This window comes from Numida meleagris, chromosome 1, assembly GCF_002078875.1.
Source record: "Numida meleagris isolate 19003 breed g44 Domestic line chromosome 1, NumMel1.0, whole genome shotgun sequence".
NCBI lineage: Eukaryota > Metazoa > Chordata > Aves > Galliformes > Numididae > Numida > Numida meleagris.
The window spans coordinates 96,465,288-96,482,107 of NC_034409.1; the positions used below are offsets into that span (position 1 = coordinate 96,465,288).

Below are 16,820 nucleotides of genomic sequence, written 5' to 3' on the forward strand. Positions count from 1 at the left end.
AGAATGACAGTTTTTCTACATACACTCCAAGACTCCAAGAAGCCCAGAAACTGAAAACCAATTTTCAGTGCCATGGAGAACTGGTTCTAGAACAGAGCTTCCCTGGGAAATTGATTTTTGTTAAATCACAGCAACACCTTGATGTAGACTTATATTTAGCGTGTTTTCATAATGGCTTTGCCTCAGCTGGTAAGGAATCATGTTGAGCTAGTTGTACCCAATGTACCCTTAAAAAAACACCAACAAATGGTATGATGAAACTAAAGGCTCTAAATGCACTAATTGCACTGGTCTATTAAATGCATTTCTACTCCTATTTGATTTCATCATCTTGCAAAGACAATGCTTGTGTACATGTACGTTTTTGTGAGCATTCGTATAAAAAATATAGGGCATTAACCAAATTCAAGTGAAATTCTCAGTGCAGTAAAAGTAGTGAGAAGTCTTGTGATTAGGACTGAGAAAGGATGGATTCTCTTCTTCTTTGGAGCTTCACTAGTTACAAAAATTTGATAGAGCAAATGCTCAGCCACAAAGCACTATTTTTCAACATAATTACCATCATTAACTATGCATTTTTGCTAGCAATGAACAAGACTCTGCATGCTGCAGTCTTAAAAATCTGCACCAGCAGAGGTGACCCACTGTCAATGTCACCGCTGTTGAAACTCACCACCCTCCACCTCACAGTGCTCACAGCTACTCTTTGGTCTCCATAAACATACAGCAAGCATCAATGAATATCAATAGGTGCAATTTTTTCTGCATAGAGGAATTCAGTGACACACCTTTGCTTCATACACAGTTCCATGTCAGTCACCATTGTGTCAGACTGCCCCTCTGCTGCCATCTGTCACACGACAACAAAATGTAATGGGGTATTGGCAGAAAGGTTCAGCCTCTACTGACATATCACCAACATCTGCCTCTGACGTTATGAGCCAGCATAATAAAATAAGAGGCATTACTTTCAGAGCTGATCTTGTATGATAGTTGCAAACATTTCATCCATTTATGTTTTTCTTTAAATATTAGGCCCTCAGCTTATTTGTCCTGAAAATACCAGAAAGCCTGAAGAGGTTCTTGGAAATGGTGCAAGTACTCAGTCTTTAAGATATCACTGTAGTATTTCTCTAAGAGAGAAATAATCTGCATGAAGTTAACCTGCTCAGAACAGCCTAACATAGATTTCTTTTTCTCTAGTCTCTCTTTTTTTTTCTTTTACAGATCCTTTAAGTATTTGATCTAGTATAAAGATTTAATAAACTATTATTTATCCAAACAGGTTTATAAACTAACAAAAAATACGTAAAGAACATAAGACATGACACATATTAATTCAATTACAAAGGCTATGTAGTGTTCTATATTACAACATTTGCAAAAATTATAAAGAGCTAAAGGTTAGTTTATCAGTAATACAGAATTCCAAAGTAACAGGCATCACCTCTTTTTTTTCAGATTGTCCCTTTGACCACACTAAACACCACCTTTCTTAGATACTTGCAGTCTATAATTATACCTATACGTACGTTGTTTTCTGTCAGTCATGTATGATATGTTGAGTGTTTTTTTTTTTTTATGTTGTTGTTCTGTTTTTAAATCTTTCCTCACAAGGCAGTTGTAGTTCAGCTGCTCAGAGTAAGTGTAAATAAAATGAATGGGTTGAATATGTGTTTCCATACTTTGTGTTGGGAGAACTGGATATCCCCATCCAGTAATTTATGCACTCTAAAGCAGTGCTGGATTATTCCAAATGATCATAAGTAGAATTGGGAGAAATATGGAAGATCCTCATATGATGGGTCTTATGCTCTTGACTTGCAACCTTGTACCACAGTATGATTCATAAAAAACACAAAGGTCTTCACCTGCGTATAGAATGAGAAAAAAACATGCATCAGATGAATCAGAAAGACTATTGGGCCCTAACATATACCAACCATTTGCACTAAGGAAACAAAATACAAGAATTGTTAATGGGGTTCTGAAAATGCATCATCAATTGTTTGATTATTTGATTATTTTGTAAAGAAAACAGAATCAGAATGTTCAAAGATGATTTGCAAACAAAAGAAGAAAACCCAAGGTTCAGCACCTGTCAACAAGTAATGAAATGTACCCTGTCCTATCTGTCCATCTGTTCTCCTCCCGGTGACCTCAGCTGATGAAAGTAAAAATTCTGTAGTATGTAAGATCTATGACGTCATAGATCATTGGTCATCCTCTTTCCCATCTGCATAGTCTTATTTAGCTATAGTGACATGGAAAGCTTCCATAGTATGCATAATCTGGGCAAAATACAAATGCTTTACCTAAGAAAACACACAAGCATAAGTAAGGAATCTGGGCTTGTAAAGTGTCACAGCAAAATGTCATTGGTCTTAAAGGTAATGAGTTAGAAACTACAGAGGTGAGGGGTTTATAAAGCAAATAATCTCAGGTGATCCCTTATGTAGTCACTGTACAGGGGCACTTTTTCTCAGTTCAGAGATGGCTCAGTAATTTTATACAAACAACTCATGCTCTTTTCCAGCTAGCTGAGTGTTCCTGCTGCTGGACACTGGCGGAATCTCAGCAAAGGCAAAGATTCTGAGAGCCGTGATAAGGTAACTGCAAATGATTTAATGTCCGTACTGTGAGAGAAGTTAATTTATCATATGAGAATGAATTCAGAAAATAACTTACTTCTGCTAATGTAATATCTTCTTGCTAGAAACTTAGTTTAGGTTTGTTTTTTTTTTTTCATGCAGGCAACAATCTTTATTAATCTCTATCATTTGACTGGCACACATTTCAATTTTTAGATGATTTTTCTCCAGTACTTGAAGAGTATATTAGCTAAAAAATACACTCTGGAATGTAAGTGTAAAGTATGCATGCATTATGCAGTAACATCAAGGCAGAATTAGACTGTACTTTGAGTCAAGATATAGTATGTGTAGCTCCTGTGAATCAGACTTGATTAAATTCCCTACAAAGGTTCAAAAGTTCCTAGTTTAATAAAACATGGCAAAAAATGTGGGAAATAGCTGAGGATGTGAAGCTTTTGCACTATGAATGGACCTATTTCTGAAATATATGCATTTTCTCTGGGCACAGCTATTCTCTACAAAAATACTTTTTTCTTAAATAACTCAGTGTTTGCCCTGTTCATACAATATGTGTGAAATACCTTATCCTACTCTAGGTATAGCTCTGCATACTCTTCGAAACTGGAACAGAAATTCCAGTAAAACCCATTGCAAACTAGAAGTTCTGAGGTCTTCCACTCAATTAAAATATATATATTTTTAAAGTCTGACCTATCCTCTCTTAATTTTTTTCACAGATAAAGTTTGGAAAAACATCTGAACAAGTGGTAGTTTGGGTAAACAACAGGAGACAATTATCAGATTTCAGCCTACTTCTTTTGTATGAGCATTCAATAGTGCTCATAGCAAATAAAAAGCAGTTGGTTCCAGCATATATGAAAACCATGGAGGACGACATAATGCTCAGAGGCAGTACTGACAATTCTCATGCTACAATAGCTGGATGCATAAGCTGAAGAAGATGACAGAGATTCAGGTTTTCAACTATCATAACGGGAACTGCAGCCAATTGTAGTGCATGTTCTTGCTCATTACCTGATTTTCCCATACCGTAGGCGCAAATTGTTTGATAATGACCTCTGGGAAAAAAAGTAATCTCAACACAATTGTTTTGATAAAAAAAAGTAGCACTGCAAGGTATGAGAGTGTGTGCAGTTCTCACGGTCTGCTTTTTGGATGTGCTCATATATCTCAGTTGAGAGTAAACTGATTGAAGGAAAAAATATATATTTTTTTCTCACCCTTGTCAAGAGACAAAGAAAAACAGAAAAAAATGCAACAAACAACAACCAGAAACAACATCCTTCCACAGCTTCTATAGAGATAAAATAACACCCAAGACAAGAACCAAACAGGATGATCTTTATATATATATATTTATTTTTTTTTTACAGTTTTTACAATTCTCTTTATCCTTCCCAGGAAAGTACACGAGTGCAATTTCAAACGAAAGATAAAAACAGCAGATGCATGTCTCACAGAAAAGAAAAGAATACAACTGACCACCATGTCTACTGTGAATGCTGTCAGGCCGCTGCCAGCACCAACAGCCCCTCCCACCCTGGGTTACAAGCCTCGGCCAACATCCTGCCCCAGGCCTCCTGCCCGGGTTCTCCTGCAGGGCTTCCCTGATGGGCCTCATGTTCACGTTGTCCTCTTGTATCCAGCCCTTCTCCTATCCCATCTCCTGCTGCCTCTGGAGGAACCTATCTCTGGTTCATCCCCTTGTGCTGCTTGGGGACCCTGCTGCCAGCCCCTGGCCCTGCTTACTTGCTGTGAAGCTGCACCCTGGCTGGTGAAGGCACCGCCTGTGCTGCAGTCACCCTTGGCTCATCTTCCCTTGTAGTGCAGCCCCGTTATCCCTGCCAAACACAATGAGTTTATGGAAATTGCAATAAGATAAATTTCAGTGAGCCATTAAGATAGCTTCCCAAGCATAACCTGTTCTTAAAGTCCCTTCCAGCCTTAATTTCCACGAACCTGGAAGATGCCTGCAATAGACAACAGCTGAAGTTAAATTCAGTGGTGTTAAAGCTAGAATCCTCTGTGGCTTGAGGGTGTGTTTGCATGGTTCTTCACAATTACAGCTGGCACTTTCTCATCGAAAACTGGTAAACTGCTGCTCTGTGACAGACCTGTAATGTGATTCTCTAATAAAATTGCAGTTAGGTGTCAACTTTGGCACCCTTCCTCTAACCCAGCAGCTTCCATTCAGCTTTTATCATGCAGAAGGACAATTGGACCTACAGACAATTCTCTTTTTATCTTAAGTGCTTCTTAAGATTTTTCTATCCGTCACTAAGGTATATTCTGACTGCCTTCAGAAACAGTAGATGAGATATGCCCATATGGGATTCTTAAAATATCTGTACCATTCCAGAGTAACAGATTTTGCTATTTTCTTAAATACCACTGCAAGTTTTCCTGTACAATACATTTTGTATGAGACATGTATAAATTCTCCTGATACTGAGATGCCCAGCTGGGGTGTCTCAGGCCACAGCTTGTGTGACACTGCACCACGGCATCAACATGACAGCTGCCTCTGGACAAACATGACAAATTAAAATAATCATGAGCACAAACTGGAAAATAAATGAAGTAGCTTTGTATTTGCAAGGGAAATCAACTAGGGTATACAGAGAGCTTTTGCTTTGATGTTCTAACATATTTGTATAATAGCTGTTTTGATGTTTGCCTGAGACGTGCCTCTAGATCCTTCCAGTCAAGTGTTAGGAAGCTGAATGCAAAGTGTAACAGCTTCATCTTTCTTTCTCCTCCCTCACTTGACTGTTAGTTTTTCATCATATGTTACCACATGGAAAGTTTTACCCCAAAAATATCACATTTCAGTTCAAGAAGTCATGTACAGGCAATGCGATGGAGCAAGAGATAAGGACTCGGGGGATGGTCAGAGGATCTATACTGCTTACAGCCAAATAAAACTGATATTTTATTGACACCTTATCCCCAACACACACATATGGCTGCTTGCTCTCATCTTTATCTGCTGCCTCTGACAGAGATTCATGTCATTGTGTTTGGGTTGCTGTTGTTTGTTTTTTTTCATTTTGAATTGGTTTAATTATGTAGCCTCTAAATCAGTTCTGAGCAATGACACACCTGAAAAAAATCTTTGTAAAAAATATTGTTTCAAACTGACTTGATCTATACGTTAGAGATCAATGAGGAAAAGAAAAAAATGAATATTACCAAGAGAAGAAATATCTACTGGACTTGTGATGTGGGTGGAGGAAGAGGACAAACTGGCACAGGCTGCTCAGAGAAGCTGTGGTGCCCCTTGCCTGGAGGTGCTCAAGACCAGGTTGGATGGGGCCTTGGGCAGCCTGAGCTGATGGGGGGTAGCCCTGCCCACGGCAGTGGGTTGGGACTCAATGATCTTCAAGGTCCCTTCCAACCTAACCAGTTCTATGATTCTATGACTCTATGACATCTTGCCCTGGATCTGCTGCAAGCAGCATAACTCATGTCACCATTCCAAATGGTAGAAACTATTAGCTAAAATACAGACATGTGAAGGAGATTACATTTAATGCACCTTTATTAGGTCTCTCATTCTCGAATGACGAGAACTGATTAAATCAGTTTTAGGACATCAGAAAAAAATGTGAGATCTATTTTCAACTTTTTTTTCCAACTAGGAATTTGAATCTGATTATTGTTAAATGAAGATTTTCATGACATTGCTTAAGGTAATGTTTATTATCAGGAGTTTGAAAGATCCTAATTTAGCCTCTCTGCTGTGTAGTGATGTGCTTTTATACTTGTCAAGAAAAGTCTCATTTTAAAAAAAGAGTTTGAAGAAATAAACCATCTCTATCGATTAGAGAGCTATGCTTGTGTTGCATGCCTTATTTGATCTGTTATTCAGCATTCATAAATAATTGAATCCGTTGATGATGTTTCTTTAAATATGATATCTATAAAAGAGCTTAAGATAAAATAGCATAGTTTGTTTTCCAGAGGAGTAATAAAAATGTTCCAATTCCTGAAGACGAATGCACCCTAGGATGGATTTTTCATTACAGTGATCTTTTTTTTTTTTCTTGTCTGTCTTTCTTTCTGTGTTTTTGGTTATCATTAAACTCAGGCCAGATCATTCCTGCTAATAAGCAAGACAATGTTTGGATTCTCTGCCACATTTTCATTTTGTATTTTGGCAGCTGTAGAAATATAAAGTGCTGAAAGAGCTTCTTTCTAAATTTTTGCAGCTAAACTGAAATGAAGAAAGAGGTGATCTGCCTATTTTCCTGTCAAAGCAGTAAATGCACCCCTTTAATGTATGACTCTAGGCTTTGTAAAAGTTGCCATGATTCTATTAAAAATTCCTCAGAGAGGATGCATTCTTACCATCAGTCTGCTACTTACAAATATGTATGCACAAATACAGAGACTCACTTCCCATTCCAGCAGGTGAATATGCTGCAATTACAAACTAGCTTTGCTATGTTTTTTGTTGGATTTTTGTTTGTTTTTGTTTCAGGGCAATGTATACATATTTCTTACTTGGCCTTTGAAAACAGTCTTACTAAATGGTGCTACTTCTTTCCTTTGTTATGATGGCACTGAACTAGATTTTTTCTTGCAAGGCACTGGATGTCTAAAGATGAGGAACTGATCTATGTTGGTCCCAATACAATTCCAGGCACCATGCTCTAAGGAAGAGATGTGAGTGATGAATTAGTACACTCAGCAAGCTCATTGTGGTCTTAGATGACACAAGTAAAAGAATTGCCATTTGTCTCATTGTAAAACGGACATGGTTCATGTGACTCAAAGCCCTGGAGAAAACAGATATATCTTTACACATTGTCCACACATCTCTGAGTGTATACCTTGGAAAGATTCAGGGGCACATTTTGGATACTCTGTCGTATCCTGCACAGCCTCTGCTGTCTCTTGGGTTTCCCAGCAGAACTGTGTTATAGCTACTGGCCATACACAGATGTCATGGAGAAGCTAAAGATACTCTAGGTGTCCTCATTTAAGGTATTTCTAATATCTCTTACAGCAATGTAAAAAGAAAGATGAGATATTTGTGCAGCAATATCAGCCCTCACTTAGATTAATACACAGTCATGGGAAAGGAGAGAAGCCAATCTCATAATAGCTAGGGAGAACAAAGAGGCTAATCTCAGTAAGAAAACAATGACCACGACTCCTGGTCAGAATCATGGAATGTCTGGACTAGAACAAGGAATTTGGGGAAAAATAATCGTTGCAGAGAGAAGAAAACAAAAATGTAATCTGGTCAGCAAAACACTGTGTAGCTTTTTGAGAAGATCACCAGCTTGGCTGGAAAAAGCAAATGTTCATAAAATGGTCTTCTGCAGGATGTTCACCTCAAGCTTGCATTAAGGTTTAACTTTCCCAAGAATAGCATTGCCAGATCGAGCGCAGCCGCTGATATCTGCGGCCATCTCAGAGGAGAAAAGGGTTAAGGAGCTACTGAAGAAGGGCAGGCACACCAGCACACTCTCCATAATACAGTAAGTTAGGGACAGAAATCTGTGCACAGCTGATGGGCGGTACGCGCACGGCCCCGTGAGGAAAAGAACTCGGGCTTTCCACGGGTAAGGGCTGAGAAGAACGGCGCCCAGCAGGTGGCGACGCCGGGCCGCAGCCGCCGGCGGGTGCATGGCTGACCCAGGGGAGGTGTCCCGCCCCGCTGCTGGGGGCAGGCCGCCGGGCGGGGCCGCGCCAGGCCTCCTGCGGCTGTGGTGGGGGAACTAATTGTAGGCAAAACTGCGCTCGAGACACGGAGTTTCTACTGTTACACGTAAACAGAGTAAAAGTTCAACAAGTGCAGTGGGACGTAGAGAGGAATAAAGGGGAAACAGGCAAGTCCAAGAACAGATTACGTGAGGCACAGCTGTTTGCTTCCTTTTCAGGAGAAGTGGTGATGTTTACTCAGTGATTTGCCTCTAGTCAGATAAACACAGCTGGTGGTAAGATATTCATCAGGCTGGACAGAGCTACACATCTGCCAGAAAGAGGTAAAGTCGCCAGATTTAGCTCATCTGCCTTGCAGCAGAAAGGTTGAGGTTAGGAGCACTTTTATTCTGTGTAGAAAGAGAAGTAGCCTTTTTGACCTGCTAGGAAAAGAACTGGAATGAGAATCTGACCCTAAGAGACAACAAAAGAGATGGGCTTTCTGGCATCTGGATAGTCAGTATTCATAACAGTGTGCTGTTCTTGTCAAATAGTTATCTATTGTCTTTTGGCGGTCTAAATTTTAGAAATAAAAATGAGTAAAATTTAGGTGGAGACTGTTAAGTTAAGCTTTAGTCAGATGGTGTTTAACCTGCAATTAACCACCTGTTTTAAAAAAGTCAGAAGATTGAATGCATTTTGTGAGGCAGAGAAGTAAATTTAGAGAACTAGATTATGTAAATTCTTCACCTTGGTTTATTTAGCTAGATTATGTCCTTTAAACAAATCTCCGGTTTCAGTTTTTAATTAAGACACTGAGTAGCACTACTGAACTTCGGGAAACTGAAAATTTATCATGGAGATGAAGTCTTTGTTGAATCAGGACAGACTGATCCAGCCTTTTTGGAGTGCTTGTTCTTTTGAATGTGGGTGGAAAATGTCCATACTTATTTGACCTTGTTCAAGTTTTCTCATTGTGGCTACAACTATGCAGCATGATTGGTCAGCCTGACAAAATGCATGAAGAAAATCCAAAAGCTTCCACCAGGACAGGCAGTTCTCCTCCAGCTTGAGCTTTGGCACCTGTTGGCTTTAGCCAAGTTCTGCTCAGTGTAACTGGAGGTCTTAAAGGATTAGAAAAATTATTAATTTATCATTAATCTTATTGATTGCTAGGAAGGCAAGCGCTCTACAGATGAAGCATATAATTTTGATGGCTTATGTACAATTCAGGCCCCTTATTGTTCACTGTAGATGTGAACTCAGAAGATAATTTTAAAGTCAGTTTTCCTATGATGAGGAAAGTCTTGTCAGATGTTAGATAGAGCCTGTCTTATTAATAAAGTGCTTTCGGGCTCTACTAAGAGAACAGAGATGGTTCTTGAACTGCATCTTAATAAGAAGTCATTGACAGTGTAAACAGTTTCTTTGATTATTAAAATATGACATGAATATGGAAACCCTTTCCAGGTATAGACGTGCTGATATGAAAATGGCACAGAAAGTAAGAAATCATTTTGCTTTTCCTTTTTCAGTGTTTCTATTTCATATCTTCTCAGCAAATCAAACTGCATGACTCCAACATTCTTATTAAATGCAGTGGTAGGGAGTTGAGAAATATGACAACGGACGTGCATTTGCTGCTTAAAGTAGAGATGTCTAAGACACTGGTGAAGTTTTTAATCGTGATACATTCAAGCTCCCCTTTTTATATTTATATACTATATAGTATATGTACTACATATATATACTACTATCCCTATATACTACATACATATATACTACTATACTACAGGTTCTTACTGTCACCTGCAGAAGAAAAGGAGAAAGGTACAGCACAGGCAAAGCAGAAGAAATAACAAATGGAACAAAGCTCAAATGTACAGGAAAGAACAGTAATAGTGAGATTTTCTATGATGTTTTCTATCTCGAGTATGCAATAAACTGCAATTAGTAGTAACTGTAAACTCACTGTTATTTCCTTCACTAGACTGGAAATCAATGAATGGTGGTGCTATAAAATCATTATAGATAAGTTGTGATCTGGAGTAGGGCATAAAAAAAAGTAATCTGTCACTAAGGTCCTATGCATGTATTATGTAAAACAGGTAATGTTAGTAAGAGGCTAGTCATGCCTTACTCTCACATGATGTAATTAATACACAGTAAATGACTCCGAAATTTAACACCAGTCTGAGTATAGTAATTGTGGAATTGTCCCAAATCTCTAAGAATGTGCGAGTGTATGGTGTTAATAGCCTGATTATGTAGCAGCAAGTGTTTAAATATAGAATTTGAGGCATCTAATTTGATTCCTCAAGAGGCAACTAATTTGACAGCAAGCACCTTGTAGTGGAAGCTGAGTTTGTGGAAGAGCTGTAGAACCAGCCAGGTTTTATTTTGGGGAGCATTTGAGACCTGTTGGATGCCTTAAGTGTTTACGTCTCATCTGCAGTACTTAAAGAGCATTTCCAGACATTCTGATTCACCAGAATCTGAACTGTGTACAGTTCTGGGTGCCACAATGTAAGAAAGATTTGAAACTACTAGAGAGCATCCCAATAAGGGCAACAAAGGTGGTGAAGGATCTAGAGGGCAAGACATTTGAGGAGCATCTGATGCCTCTGGTTTGTTCAGCCCAGAGGAGAGGAGGCTGATCTCAAATATTGTCCTGTGATAGCATAGCATCATCACCAGCTTCAGAGCACAATGTGTGATGCTACTGAGTGCCACTGGCTGACTTTGTCCATGAGAAAGCTGAAGAAATAATTTGCCTGTCCAGTCCCATTCTTCCCTGTTTTATTTATATACGTTCTCTCTGCAGTATTCTTTTGTAACCTTGAAATTTGCAGTAATCTTTCAGAAAGCCCTAACATTATCTGCATGTTTCGTATGAAATTTGTCTAGCTTCTTCTAGTTACAATAGTTGTTTGTTCTGTTGCCAAGAAAATAGCATCATCAGCTACATGGACTATACAAAATATTACAGAATAAAATCAGCAACAGAAGTACACTGTTATTTTTTCCTCCTTATATCCTGCCTTATGACAGGAATCCTTCACTCTTCTAAGTTCATTGGTTAACAATAAACAAAGCTGCTTTCAACAACTGTCTTATTATAGCCTCTGTGTAGCATAGTACAGTGGTCATAATAGTATTAAAGAACTGGCTCGGCATTATTTATTTGACTTGCAACTTCTCCTAAACAAAGATGGTACCCTTTTCTTGCTTCTATATAGAATGAGGCTTTTGCAATTCCAGTGATATACAACAGCATAAACAATGTTCTGTGTTTTATTAATATTGGCAGAGAAAAATGTTCACTGCAAGAGATATGGGGCTATGGCAGAGGTTTCAGAAGTGACTAGAGATTTTAGTTTACTAAAATTGTGAGTATTGTGAGTTGCCTATATCTTTCATTCCTATTAACAGAAATTTTTGTCATTCAACATTTGGGAAATTATGTAAGGAAGTTTGACTGAATCTCAAACACTGATTCATCAAAAACACCTTTTAAAACATGGAAAAAAAATATTCATCTTGTCCAAGGGAAATGCCTTTAAGCATTAGGATAAGGACTTTACAATCCTCAGCTACAGGAGACAAATTTTGGTCAACAAAATTATGATATTAATTTCTGAGGAACCCCTTGTAGTCAACAGAAAGAGGATCTCCTAGGGGATACTTGACCAGAGTTAGACTTCTAGTCAGGAATCTAATTCTCTTCAACCTTTTAGAGGAAGCTTGCGAGAGAGATAAGAAAACCATCTTAGACACCCTTGGCAATATAGGAGGGACTTGCATTGGTGGTCTCAGTATTCCTGTGCTAGAGGCTGGCTGCCAGGCACGGGGCTCTCCTTACAGGGTGAGGAGGGCATGAACACAGAGCGGGGTATCAGTTTCTAGCCAATGTGTTCTTTCTTTGTCTTCTTTAGCACTGCTTCAAAACAGGTAGTGAGCTAGAATCACCTCCTGCATCGTGTACCTGACTTGCAGGCCACTGAGACTGCCACCTCTTCTTAGGCATGTATTGGTTTGTCTTTTACTTTGCAGGTTCTCTGTCATACCTGTCTTTTGTTTTTCAAGTATATTGTATGTGCTATTTCTGACATTTGTGGGTAAGATCGTAGAATCATAGAATTGCTCAGGTTGGAAAAGACCTTCAAGATCATCAAATCCAACCGCAGCCTAACCATACTATCCTAACTCTAACAACCCACCACTAAATCATGTCCCTGAGCACCACATCCAAACGGTTTTTAAACACGTTCAGGGATGGTGACTCAACCACCTCCCTGGGGAGCCTATTCCAGTGTTTCACAACCCTTTCTGTAAAGAAGTTTTTCCTGATATCCCCTGGCGCAACTTGAGGCCATTTCCCCTTGTCCTGTCACCTGTCACCAGCGAGAAGAGACCAACCCCGCTCTCACTGCAATCACCTTTCAGGTATTTGAAGAGAACAGTGAGGTCTCCCCTCAGTCTCCTCTTCCCCAGACTAAACAGCCCCAGTTCCTTTAGTCTCTCCTCATAGGGCATATTCTCCAAGCCCTTCACCAGCCTTGTTGCCTTTCTTTGGACCTGCTCCAGCACCTCAATGTCCTTCCTGTACTGAGGTGCCCAAAACTGAACACAGTACTCGAGGTGGAACCTCGCCAGTGCCAAGTACAGGAGGAGGATTACTTCCTTAGTCCTGCTCACCACACCATAAAGAGATCTTCCTGCTCATGCTCATGCCAGGCAAATTGTATGATGCTAAGTTCTGACTAATTCTTTGTTCCGATTGTGGTTTCAGCTGTGGATGATAACATCTATATTCAGAAAGCACTGAGTGTGCTTTTATGCTTGAAGAGCTGTCTCAGGAGCAGGCCCTCTGATCTCTCCACCACTGTCTCACAGGCTGACCACATGGAACTCGTTTGGTCATGCCTGTTGTTTCCATAACATTGGCATTTGAGGTTGAGGGTGCACCTTCACCCATACCTGGGATTTTTTTTTTTTCCAAGTTCACAGTTTTGAGTCTACCCAAAATTGAAGTTTGGAGAGGTGACCAATAGCCTTCAAAGGTAATGTGTGTATTGACTGTGATTTACTTCAGGTAATCCTTCAGGTGGGCACTGACCTCCTGCATCTTTGTCCTGGAGAGCCTCTGTTAAGGAGTCCTGTAACTTGCTGTCCTTTATCACACTGCGCCGCTGTATCATCTTATTTAATATTGTACTTTCACTCAAACAATGTTACAAATATCTGGATCTTGAAATTCATTGCCAGATTCTGCAGGATTCATCCTTCTCATCTGATGAAATTGTCCACTTGCCTCAAGTGATGAAGACATAAAAAAAACTTCACTGTATTTTTCCCTGTATCTGAAACTTCAGTTTCTACAAAAATCTGAAGGCTACTGGCTCTTTTGAGGGTTAGTAGTATAGCTGTGCTATTTTGTTCTCTGTTATCAGTGTTTCTTTTTTATTAATGTTTATGTTATTTCTCAGTTAACCTGGCAGCCTAACATTTAGGTAGATGAGAATCTGATTTTACTTAGGAGACGTTTTATTTATTTGAGGCTATGCTGAACGACTTGTTTAATGGATGTATCACATCTAACTGATGACCTCATCCTCTTTATGTGCAATTACAGTTCTGCATAACAAAGAGATGGCCATATGGATCCAGGGGAAACGGAATTATGTAAGCAGAAAATTAAGTCTGTCAAAATACTTTTTAAATGATACCTTTTTTTTTTCCTAACTAAGCCTGATAAGTAGAGAGATTTCCAATGTGTCCTGAAGGTTTGGTCCCTGAACCATGGCAAAAAATGATCACCTCAAGGTAAAATATAAGTCTCAAGTCAAATGACTAGTCCTCTTGAAGAACTGTAAATATATATAAATGGGTGATCATGTTAGAGCTCCTTGTTTTGACTCATCTTATGAATTAAATTTATCGGCTGAGAAGTCTGCTACATCAGGATTTTCACAATGATCCCCCCTCACAGAGATGGCGTCTAATGTACTATAGTGAAGGCTGATATCAGAAGGCTTTGAAGCTGAATTTAAAGTGCTAATTGGAGGTATGTCTGCAACCATCAGCTGCTCTTACAGTACATCTGGCTTGGCTCATGGTAATACTGCAGAACAATTTGTAGTGAGAGCTTTACAAAACTCCTCTCCTACGGAATAGACTTCAAGGGAGGGGGACAGGCTCCTTTATTTAATTCCTTTCAGTGGTTCAGTACTCTGCAGGGGCTTTCTAAAATGCCATGGATTCTAACATTTACTCAGGCACAGCTGGGATGTCATTTTTTTTCCTGCCATCTTTCATTCAGATATAAACATGTATTTAACAAGTATATTTTTGAAGAAATAACTATTGAAGAAATAAAATCATGAACTAAGGCCTTCCAGAATGACTGCCAGCATTTTTATTCTCCTATTCTGGGTGCACATGAGGCTGATTAGGAACTCTGAACATAAAAAGGTGTATGCCAAATGCAGTAGATCTTTAGTATCACTTGTTCAGATATTCTTTTTATTAAAGCAGCATTGTTTCTGTCCAAATTGAAATGCTTTGAAAAATATGTGAAGTTGATCTGTTCAAAGAAAAACTAATAAAGCATTTTAAAAAATCAACATACACGCAAAAACCAACAACCACTACACAGCAAATTTTATTCCACACATCCAGGAAAGAATGTTTGGGACATGCAAAAATTAATAAAATGTGATTTACTGTACTTAATCCAAAGAAATTTGAACTCTGTATGAAATTTGCTGCAACTGCAGCAAAGTAGAATTTAAGTTGAAATTGGAAAAAATAGACAACTTGAAATTTCCTTTGAAATAGAGAATCCAATTCCAGGATGGGTCTGTTTAATTATGATTTCCTACGACTAAATTATTTTATTCTAAAGAGAGAGAAAAATCAATTCACAAATGCAAGTGAATTAAACTCAGACAGATGGTCCCAAGCCACGTGCTTACTTTGTTGGCTCTGGTTGAACCAGGTATGGAAACTGTTCCACATGTTGCTCAGAAAAATGCCTTAATACTGAATCTAGTTGTGTCCTTCTATAAAAGCAGATGGAAGATATCTCCTCAAGCAGTTGTATTAATAACTTTAGACTAATTATTCTTTTGCAAATCATAGAACTCCCCATTACCTGAAGTATAGTTTGTCTTCTTTTGCTGACTCCTGAGAACTTTTTAGTTCCAGTTGACCTCTGTATGTTTTAAATGCGGTATTAGCTTTGAAACAAAGAAATCATGTCAGACAAGCTGTTAGGATGTCTCATACGTCACCACAACATGTTATGCCATAGGTCTCACTGGGAGCTGGACAGTGATAGAAAGCTGGGAAATTATGTTATTAGAAAGAGCACCTACGTAAGTGTAAGAAGTGTTGGTGGCGGCAGATGTCATTAATTTGAAGGAAGCTGAGCCCATTCATTAGCTCTTTTTTCTCTGTGGGAAACTACCACATAAAATAATGAAGACTAGCTATACACTGCAAGTAGTCGCTATGTAATGAGCATTGATTGCACTGTTCTTTCAATATAACAACTATCTAGTGGCCAGTTTTCTTTTTTTTTTCCCAGGGCTTTTCATCTATTTCCTGTAGAAGCAGATTCCTTGTGCCACATTCATGCATTTCCCATCACTTTGTAGGTTGAAGAAGAAATCCAGTCTGCCAAATTAATTAGCTAGAATTCTCCTACGTAGGCGACTCTGTAGGAGTGTGTAGACCTTAGAGGACTGTTTGTCACCAAATGAACGTGTCTGTGCTAGTTCAGAATCCCCTTCAAGCTATGTCTGAAATATTTTTCTCTTCAAATGAATTACTCCTCCTCGTGGGTGTAATGAAGAATCTTGTCCTACATCTTCATTTGTATATACTAGGTTCATGACAGAGCAACTTAGTCATTTGAAAGAATGCAGATATCACCTCCCTTCTACACCGTGTAAACCTGCTGTGAGCAATGGAGCTGTGCAGCTAACAGACGAGTAGAACCAGGCCTGTGAGGTCTACCAAAACAACCAGGTTGCGAAGTCTGCATAGTCAAGTTAAAAATCTAATCTGTCTGTTTGTATGGATTCTTAATCATAGATGTGCGAGTTCACATTCAAGTTAGCCTTAATTACACCTCTTAGCACTTCCATCTAAATGAACAATACTTTGATGAATGTTGCTTTTTTTTTTTTTTTTTTAATAAATATCCTCTCATTATATAGCAACTGAATATTCATATTCTACCTATTGGCTTTTGCGCATAGGCAGGGTAACGTGAAAACTAAATATATAATTATTTATTAATTAAAATATGTATCTAAGGAGAACAGCAGGACAATTCTTCTTTACAGCTTTATGATAAGATTTGTCTGTGCATGAAAAAAAACTCAGCCAGTCAACATTTTTACTTCAATTTCAGATTTATGTTTACATCTGTGAAAATGAATAACAACTGCCTCCTGCATTTTACAAGCTGGTATTTGCAAAACAAAGAGCTTCGGTGAAACTGTGTTTTAAAAATACTCAGAAAATGGAAAGAAGTGATACAAA

At 38.7% G+C, this 16,820-nt stretch overlaps 1 long non-coding RNA gene across 1 annotated transcript in view; it reads right to left on the reverse strand.

Annotated features, from left to right (window-relative positions):
* Positions 1 to 5,927, reverse strand: part of LOC110401867 — a 67,146-nt gene extending 61,219 nt beyond the window's left edge. Inside the window, exons 1-2 of the long non-coding RNA XR_002440652.1 lie at positions 5,808 to 5,927; positions 1,686 to 1,871 (exon numbers count right to left, since the gene is read on the reverse strand). This is a non-coding gene — a long non-coding RNA (uncharacterized LOC110401867). The remainder of the gene's footprint in view (positions 1 to 1,685; positions 1,872 to 5,807) is intronic.